Here is a 9,939-nt window from a genome sequence, read left to right on the forward strand (position 1 = left end):
TCTTGAATTATTTCACACATTGAAAAGCAGGGAATGCTCCCAAACTCCTTCTGTGAAGCCAGCATTACTCTAAAACCTTGACAGAGATCCGACAAAAATAGAAAATTATAGAACAAAATCCCTAATGAACTTAGATGTAAACATTCTCAGTGAAGCAGTTGCCCGCGTGGGGACACGGCGAGCTCCGACCTTTGGCGGCGGGAGGATGCGCTCGCGATCCCGCAGGTCAGGCAGCGCGGACGCATCTTGCTTCGTCGGGCCGCGCGCTCCAGGTGCGAAGAGTTTTCGTGATCCGCATGCCGAAGCGTGGGGAAAGGGGAGCGGTGGCCGGAGATGGGGGAGAGCCCAGCACCCAGCCAGAAGCCAAGAGAGTAAGGCAGGAGCAAAGAAAAACGAGAAAGAGGCGGCCGGCGAGGGCCGGGTCTTGTATGAGGACCCACCAGACCAGAAAACTTCACCTAGCGGCAAATCTGCCACACCCAGAATCTCCTCCTGGAATGTGGAAGGGCCGCGCGCCTGGATTAAGAAGAAAGGTCTAGATTGGGTAAAGGAAGAAGCCCCTGATATATTCTGCCCCCAAGGGACCAAATGTTCAGAGAACAAACTCCCAGCAGAACTTCAAGCGCTGACTGGGCTCTCTCGTCAGTACTGGTCAGCTCCTTCGGACAAGGAAGGACACAGGGGTGTGGGACCACTTCCCCGGCAGTGCCCACCCAAAGTTTCTTATGGCGTTGGTGAGGAAGGGCATGATCAAGAAGGCCGAGTGGTTGTGGCTGAATTTGACTCGCTTGTACTGGTAACAGCCTGTGTACCTAATGCAGGCCGGGGTCTGGTAAGACTGGAGCACCGCCGACGCTGCGAGGAGGCCTTTCGCAAGTTTCTGAAGGGTGTGGCCGCTCACAAACCCCTTGTGCTATGTGGGGACTTCAGTGTGGCTCACGAAGAAATTGACCTTCGTAACCCCAAAGGGAACAAAAAGAATGCAGGTTTCACTGCCCAGGAGCGCCAAGGCTTTGGGGAACTGATGCGGGATGTGTCACTGGCTGACAGCTTTAGGCACCTCTACCCCAATACTGCCTATGCATATACCTTTTGGACTTACATGATGAATGCCCGGCCTAAAAATGTAGGTTGGCGCCTTGATTACTTTTTGTTAACCCATTCTCTCTTACCTGCCTTGTGTGACAGTAAGGTTCATTCCAAGGCTCTTGGCAGTGGTCACTGTCCTATCACTCTGTACTTAGCACTGTGACACCCTGAATTACTATGAGTCTAGGAACGCCCCCTACACACCACTAAATCTTTTAATAGCTTTCTAGAGAAATCCAAACTGTTCCTCTCCTATAAAAATACAAACTCTTCAACCAGATTTCCTTTAAGTTCAAGGCTTCTGTTTTACAGATACTCTTCACCCTCTTTGTAAAAGTTAGGCAAAACTGATGACTTTCTTTGAACATTAAAGTAAAAATAAAAGGCCATAGTTCAAAAAAATTCTCAATAAAATTCTCACAAACTAAATTCAAAAACAAACCAAAAGTAGCATCCACTTCAATCAAAGAGGTTACATCTCAGGGATGCAGGGATAGTTCAACATATGGAAATCGGTAGATGCAATACACCATATAAATAAACAAACACAAGTATCAAGTGATCATTTCAATAGAAACAGAAAAAGCCTTTTACAAAATACAACACTCTTCATGACTAAAACACTGGAGAAACTTGGTATGGAGGGATCATATTTCAATATAGTAAAGGCTATTTATAAAGCAGCTAAAGCCCAGATCACACTAAACATGGAAAAACTTGAAGCATTCCCATTAAGGTCTGGAAAAAGACAGGGGTGTTCATTTTCACCATTGCTTTTCAACATAGTACTTGAAGTTTTAGCTCAAGCAATAACACAAATTATAGGGATACCAATTGTCCAGGAAGAACTCAAAGTACCCCTATTTGTGGATGACATGATTTTATATATAAGTGGCCCCAAAGACTACACCAAAAACTTCTAAAAGTGATAAATTTTTCATTAAAGTGGCAGGATTCAAAATCAATAAGCCAAAACAGTAGCCTTCCTATATGCCAAAGACAAACATATGGAGAAGACATAAGTGACACTATACTGCTTTCAATAGCTACAAAAAATTAAATACCTTTGACTGTAACTAGCCAAAGAAGTGAAAAACATATACAAAGAAAACATATAAACACTGAAGAAAGAAATTGAGGAGGATATGAAAAGAGGGAAAGACCACCCATGCTCATTGACTGGAAAAATTAATATTGTGAAAATGGTCATCCTACCAAAAGCATTATACAGATTCAATGCAATTACAACAAAAATCCCAGCAATGTTCTTCACAGAGATAGAAAACATTCAACTCCAAATAGATTAAGGACCTCAATATAAGACCTGAAACTATTAAAAAAAAAAAAACTAGAAGAAAAAGCAAGGAGAATCATCCAGGATATAGGTGTAGGGAAACACTTCCTGAGTAAGACCCTAGTAGCGCAGGAAATTAGATTAATATTCAATCGTTGGGACCTCATGAAACCGAAAAGCTACTATACAGACAAGCAAATCATTAACAGAGTCAATGGATATCTCACAGAATGGGAGAAAATCTTCACCATCTAGACCTTTGACAAAGGTCTAATATCTAGAATCTACAAAGAACTAAAAAAAAAAAAAAAAATCAAACAACCCAATAAAAAAATGGGGTAGATGCCAGGTGTGGTGGTGCACACTTTTAATACTAGTTCTCAGGAGGCAGAGGGAGGATTACTGTGAGTTTGAGGTCAACCTGAGGCTACATAGTGAATTTTAGGTTAACCTGGGCTAGAGTGAGACACTACCTTGAAAAACAAAACAAAACAAAAAAAAGAGAGGAGCATCATAGAGATTTGAACAGAGAATTCTCAAAGGGAGAAATGTAAATGGCCATTACACGTTAAAGAGATGTTCAACATCTTTAGTCATCATAGAAATGAAAATCAAAATAACTCTGAGATTTTATCTCACTACAGTCAGAATGGCACTCATTCATTAAAAAATTGAATGACAATAAAGGCTGTGGGAAAAGAGGAATCTTTACCCACTGCTGGTGAGAGTTCAAACTTACACAACCACTATGGAAATCAGTACAGAGACTCCTGAAAAAAAAAAAAAAAAAAAAAAAGAAACAGATCTACCACTTGATACAGCTAGCATTCTGATTAGCATTCTACAAGATATAACCACAAATAAAGTATAGGGGGTGGGCAGTCTGGACAGAAGGCAGAAAAAGCCTAACCTTAAAACCATGGACTCTGGGCAGTAAGTGCCAGGCCTAGAATTGAGTCCCCCCCCCCCCATAGAGTGAGCTGCTGGTCAAGGTGACCCATGAGGTCCCCAAAACCATGTAGGCCATTGCCAAAACACTTGCTTATCTGGGCATATGCCCAGAATACTCTGCTCTTTACCACGGAGATACTTGCTGGGCCATGTTTGTTGCTGATATATTCACAGTAGCTAGGAACTGTAATCAGTCCAGATGCCCATCAATTGATAAATGTTTAATGAAGGTATGGTACATGTACACAATGGAATTCTACTCAGTGGTAAGGAAAAAAATGAAATAATGAAATTTGCAAGAAAATGGATGGAATTGGAAAAAAAATCAGTCTAAGCAAGGTCACACAGGCACAGAAAGACAAACGCTCCATGTACTCTCATATGAAGTTTCTACTGAACCAACTGGAGATGAATGCAAATGGTAATAAATATAAGGAAAGTTGACGAGAAAGACAACAGACTTGATCTGCAGCACAAGGAAACCCTTTATTGCAGACATGATAGACGGTGAGGGACAGACCTCTGTATGGTCTAGAGGCTGCCTGCGTCTCACCAGAGCGGACATGAACTTATAAACGTACAGATCAGCCAGGCGTGGTGGTGCACGCCTTTAACCCCAGCACTCAGGAGGTAGAGGTAGGAGGATTGCCATGAGTTCGAGGCCACATAGTTAATTCCAGGTCAGCTTGGGCCAGAGTGAGACCCTACCTGGAAAAACAAAACAAACAAACAAACAAAAACCATACAGCTCAAAGGAATAGGTGTGGGTGGGAGTCTAGGGGCATTTGAAGGTACTTTCTGAACAGTGATCCAGACACTTCAATGCAGTTAGGGGTTGTTTGTGGGTCAGAATATAGATTGATTATTTCTCTGTGATTTATGGGTGACTTATGTCCATGTTTGTTCATGGGTCACGAATTCAAAGAGGTCCTGTGTTCCTTTCTGGGCCGGAGGAGGGTTCTTTATATTCAGACTCTGAAAGGATATAGGAAACTGGACCAAAAAGGGAAAGGCAAAGGTCACAGGGGTGCCTTCCTGCTGAGAGGGGTTGTCGCCTTCTAGGGGTGGTGATAGGTGAGGTCCAGTGAGGAGTGGGGGCTGAAGTCTTCAAGACACTGGTATTGGCTGGCCATGAAGAACTCTGTCACTCTTTGTGAGGTGAAGGCATGGATTCTTTTCTTTTTTTCTTTTCTTTTTTTTTTTTTTTTTTTTTTTTTTGAGGTAGGGTCTCACTCTGGTCCAGGCTAACCTGGAATTCACTATGTATTCTCAGGGTGGCCTTGAACTCATGGTGAGCCTCCTACTTCAGCCTCCCAAGTGCTGGGATTAAAGGTGTGAACCACCATTCCCAGCCTAAAGGCATGGATTCTTTCCAGGAGAAAATTGATGGGACATCTGGAAACACAGGGACCGATGGTAACAAGTAGCAGGATTATGATGACAGGTCCTACAAAGGGAGCCAGCCATGGGCTCCAGGAGACCCAGCACCAGATCTAGACATTCTCCCAGGCCATGAAATCAAACAATACCTGACACCCACATCAGGAACGAAAGAGGACCTGTTGACTCACATACCAAGTCAGGAAAGACCTCTCCCTGATCCAGCAGGGCATAGTCACCCTCCAAAACACACTTGACTCCCTAGCTGATATGGTGTTACAGAACAGGAGAGGAGTTGATCTCAAGACAACAGAAAAAGGGGGTATTTGTGCTTTTCTCAATGAGGAATGTTGTTTCTATGCCAACTAATCAGGCATAGTCAGGGAGAATACTAGACAACTTTTAGAAGCTAGAAAAACCACATATGGCTTCAAAAAACAATCCTAATGGAAGGAAACCTGGATCTCCTGATGACCTTCACAATGGAGGATGGCAGCTTGAGTAGGGAGTAGTGCTGTCTCTACAAGGTCCTGAATGTAGAAGGAAGTAATGATAGGAGAGCCCTTTTGGGTGAGGAATCTCCAAATCACAATGTTGGAGTGGATGATATTATAAGCATATTTTGAGTCAGTGTAGATGTTGATGTGGTGGGTGGCAGCCCGGGCTAGGGCCCTGGTCAGGGCTCTGAATTAGCTTGTTTGGAGGTAGTATGGTGTGGTAGGGATTTAATTTCTAGTACATGGGGGTTATGTGGGTGAGTGGGGTCTCCCTGGAGGATGCATAAGGTTTTTGTTCAAGGCCATTGCCATCAATGAATCAGTCAGGGGCATTAGGCAAGGGGGTGTCCTGGTTGTGTGAGATTGGACTTAGGTAGAGGTCAAAGACTTCTGACCATGAGTGTGAGAAATTATATGGGGGTGGTGAAGGGCTTTGTTGGGGGTGTCATGGAGGACTTAGCAGACAGGAGAGTTCTGGGGTTTAAAGGGGGGGACTGTTCAAAGGCAAGGTTGGGATGAAGAAGGTAGGCATGGAGGGTATGGATTCGGGTCAGTGGAAAAGAAAGAAAAATATGATGACTGAGAAGGACCCTGAGTGAGCATGTGGAGAGAGTGAGCAGAGGCCTCTGGAGGGAGATCTTGTTGGCCTCAAGGACAAGGAGGGCTACAGCTGCAAGGGTTTGGAGGCATTGGGGCCAGCCGTATGTTACCATGTCTACTTGTTTGGAGAAGTATGTGAGAGGATGATACATGTTGCCTCCTTTTTGGCAGAGGATGGCTTAGGCTTGTCCCTTATTAGTGTGCAGAAAGAGGAGAAAAGGTTTGTTAATGTCTGGCAGGGACAGGGTGGAGGCGGTATACAGGGATCATTTGCAGAGATTGATGGGGGCTTGTAGGGAACATGGGTTTAAAAGAGGCTCATGTAGGCTTCCTTTGGTGGCCTCATATAAAGGATGAGCAATAAGGGAGAAGTTTGGATTCTAGATACGAAAAGAAATTGGAAAGTGACTCTCGTTTGGAGTGAGGTGGAGGGTAGTGCAGGAGGTCCTGCATTCTGGAAGGTGGAGCTTGGCCCTCCTTGGAGATGGAAAGGCCGAGATAAAGAACAGAGGTCTTACAGGACTTTGTCTTGAGAGGCTCGATAGCCCCATACAGCTACAGACTTAAGCAGGGTGGTTGCGTGTTTATGTTAAGTTCGGCAGTAAGGCTGTAGAGGAGGAGATCGCCTATATACTGGATAAGGAAGCTGGGTTTAAGGTCCAGGGAAGCCACATCCTTCTGTAGGGCTTGTCCAAAATAGTGGGGCTATCCCTGAAACCTTGGGGTAGAACTGTTTATGGAGACTGCTGGGCTTAGAGGGTGTTGGGGTCCTCCCATGTGAAGGCAAAAAGTGGCCTGGATTGAGGGTGTAGTGGGATGGTAAAGAAGGCATCTTTTAGATCAAAGATGGAAGAGAATGTTGAGGTAGAAGGTATGAAAGAGACGTGTGAAGGGGTTAGCTATGACTGGGAAAGTGGGCATAATAGCTTGATTAATTTTTCAAAGGTCCTGAAGTAGGTGATAATTGCCCTTAGTTTTTTTTTTAAATTACATTTGTTTATTTGAGAGACAAGGGTGGGGGGAGAGAAAGAGCGGGCTAGTGCATAGGTACAGGAGGGGTTGTAGAGGGTTCCGGAGATCCCCATGATGGCATGATAAGCAGGGGACCCTACAGGCTATGAAATCAACAAGCTGGACAAGAAGTATACACTTGTGAAATAGTGGCATGCACCCTCTACATAGAACCAGCTGTTCTCTGATTGGGTATGAAGTTCTCTCAGTGGAGGACTCATATTTTGTACTGGAAACCAAGTCATAATTCCATGGTCAGAAAACCCTAACTTCAGAGAGAAGCCCCAACTGTTCTCCGGAAAAGAAGAGTGGGCTTCCACATTGGTGCAAATAACTTTGTATGTCCCCTTTAACCCGAGTTGCTTTCACTCTTGGCTAGAGAATCTATTTTACTTTTCCAATGGCAAAGAAAACAGTGGAGACCCTAAATCCATTAATAAGACAAGAAGATAGTTGACTGCCCATCATGAAACTTGCCACCTCTACTAGATCTTCCAAGGCACAAGAGGAAGTGATGCCATGAATAATGATCTTACTGCCAGCTTGATAACCAACTCCAGTGTGATGGTGACAGACACAGTGATAATTAAAACCTATCAAAGGGCCAGATAAATGGCTTCTCAGTTAAGGCACTTGCCTACAAAGCCAAAATACCTAGATTTGGTTCCCCAGGACTCATGTAAGCCAGATGCACAAGGTGGCACATGCATCTAAAGTTCATTTGCAGCCCATTCTCTTTCTATCTGCCTCTCTCTGAAGCAAACAAATAAAATATTTCAAATAACCTATCAAGGCAGAAACTCAGAGTCTACAAAGAACTCAACACCAAATCAGCCTGCCAACAGGTCTACCGTGGCTTAGGGAACATTGTGGAAGAGTGGGGGGCAAAGACTGAAAGAGCCACAGAGTGAACAGGAATGATAATAATAAGCATGGTCCTCCCACTACCTCACAGGCACTGACTGAGGCCTTTAAAACCCCACAGTGAATACCACCTTCACTGAGGAGGGCCTCCAGTGTAATGGGAGCCAGGGCAAGGAGATAAAAGAGTATAACCTGCTATAATACATATAAAATAAAATTTAAAATAAAGAAGGCAGTTTGTCTCAGTAGTACTTCTATTTTGCAGTCAGGGAACCATCTGTTAGGTTTTTGGGGTCTGTATACAGGGAGAGAGGCAAACACATGTTTTTGAATTTAGGACTATTGTAATGAGGGAGAAAGGAGGGGAGGGAGAGAGGAAGAGGGAGAGAGTAAGAGGAAGAAGAAGATGGAGAAAGAAAGAGGAAAGAGAGGGAAGAGCTTACATGCACAGGGAGAAACCTATAGGACTCAGGAGAGTGAGAGATGGAGAGAGAGGGGGGAGAAAGGGGGAGATAAGAAGGAAAGAGAGGAGAGACGGGGAGGTACATGCACCTGGGGCAGGAAAGCCTGGAGAGGGTTTTATGGAAAGGAGGGGAACTGCCCCATGAGGGAGAGCCCTTGAGTGATGTGCTGAGGGAGGGGCTGGAGGTGGGGTAGAATTTCCTCTACTCAGCCCAGAGGCAGCCTTAGTTACCAGAACCTCAGGCCTAGTTAGAACGTGTCCAGCTGAAGTTAAAGGAGAGGGCTTGGAGAGGCCAAAGGGAACAAGCAGGCATTCCCAATGAGGCTTGACTAGAACAGAGCCATGGGGCATGAGTGGTGACCAGCAAGGTCAGTGAGGCAGCCAGTTTGTCTAGGGCAAGTGGAGGGAAAGCAGAGACTTAGGAAAACCTGACAAGAAAGAGTCAAATTCCACAGGACCTTTAAGGCCACACAGAGAAGCTTAAGGTTAATATGCTAAGAAACCAAGAGCTACTGAGGGTTTCAATGCAGGGACTGATATAGCAATACAGTGTATGATGAAGTATGACCCGGGACAAGACATCAAGTTCCTTGTGAGGTTACATAGGACCTTCTGGCTATGGTGTGGGGCTGTGGCAGGAGAGACAAGAGATAGCATGAAGTTCAGCCACTCCTGGTGTCTGGCTGGGTGTGAGGACAAGGATGGAATAAGTACGCTGAAGCACTTGAGGTGGAGGGAGGAATCAAGGACAGAAACCTGGGGAGTCGTGGAAAGCTTTGTCTTTAAACATGGTGAGTTTGAAATGACAGCAGAGGGTGTAACGTGGTAGAAGGACAATGCGAGGAAGTCATGAAGTCCCTTTTCTTTTTGAAAAAATATTTGTTTATTTATTATTAATTGATTTATGATTGAGGGAAAGGGAAAGAGAGAGAGAATGGGTATACCACGGCTTCCTGACACAAAAATGAGCTGTGGACACATGGGGCACTTTATGCATCTGGCTTTAGGTGGGTACTGGGGAATCAGACCTAGGCTGTCAGGCTTTGCTGACAAGCATGTTTAATGGTTGAGCCATCTCTCCTACCCACTTTTTTTTTTTTTTTTTTTTTAATCAAGGTAGGGTTTCACTCTAGCCCAAGCTGACCTGGAATTCACTATGTAGTCTCAGGGTGGCCTTGAACTCATGGCGATCCTTCCTACCTCTGCCTTGTGAGTGCTGGGATTAAAGGCATGTGCCACCACGCCCGGCTGCCCCACTTATTTTACAACCCATTACATTTAGTCTCAGTGAGCAGGGCAGTAGCACCTGATGGCAAGGCTGGGGAGCTGGCTGACTGGTGAAAATGTGGATGTGTTTCCTAAAGCACTCTCCAAATGCAGCCTTTAGCATCTTACTGTGCATGCATCTCCCCAGGCATTAAGAATGTTAACTTTTTAACATTCTTTTTAATTGGTAATGAATTCTAGGTACTCAGAGGCTGAGGCAGGAGGATGGCAAACTGAAAGCCTACCTGGCAACTTAGTGAGATCTTTTCGCTAAACAGAAAACAAAATGGGCCTGAGGATATAGCTCAATGGTAGCGTGCTTGCCTAGCATATACAAGAGGATTTAGGTTCAATCCTCAGTACCAAAAATGAGCAAACAAAATCCCCTAAAAAACTCCTGCCCATAAACTTCAGTCCAATATGGTTTTTAAAATATTTTTATTTACTCATTTGCAAGAAGAAAGAGAGAGGAGTGGGGGAGAGAATGGGTACACTAGGGCCTCTAAACACTGCAAACAAACTCC

The 9,939-nt window shown here is 44.5% G+C and overlaps 1 pseudogene; it reads left to right on the forward strand.

Annotated features, from left to right (window-relative positions):
- The first annotated feature begins 296 nt into the window (after positions 1-296).
- LOC101604769 lies at positions 297-1,252 on the forward strand (annotated as a pseudogene).
- The last annotated feature ends 8,687 nt before the right edge of the window (positions 1,253-9,939 follow it).

This window comes from Jaculus jaculus, chromosome 7 (assembly GCF_020740685.1).
Source record: "Jaculus jaculus isolate mJacJac1 chromosome 7, mJacJac1.mat.Y.cur, whole genome shotgun sequence".
NCBI classification, from domain to species: domain Eukaryota; kingdom Metazoa; phylum Chordata; class Mammalia; order Rodentia; family Dipodidae; genus Jaculus; species Jaculus jaculus.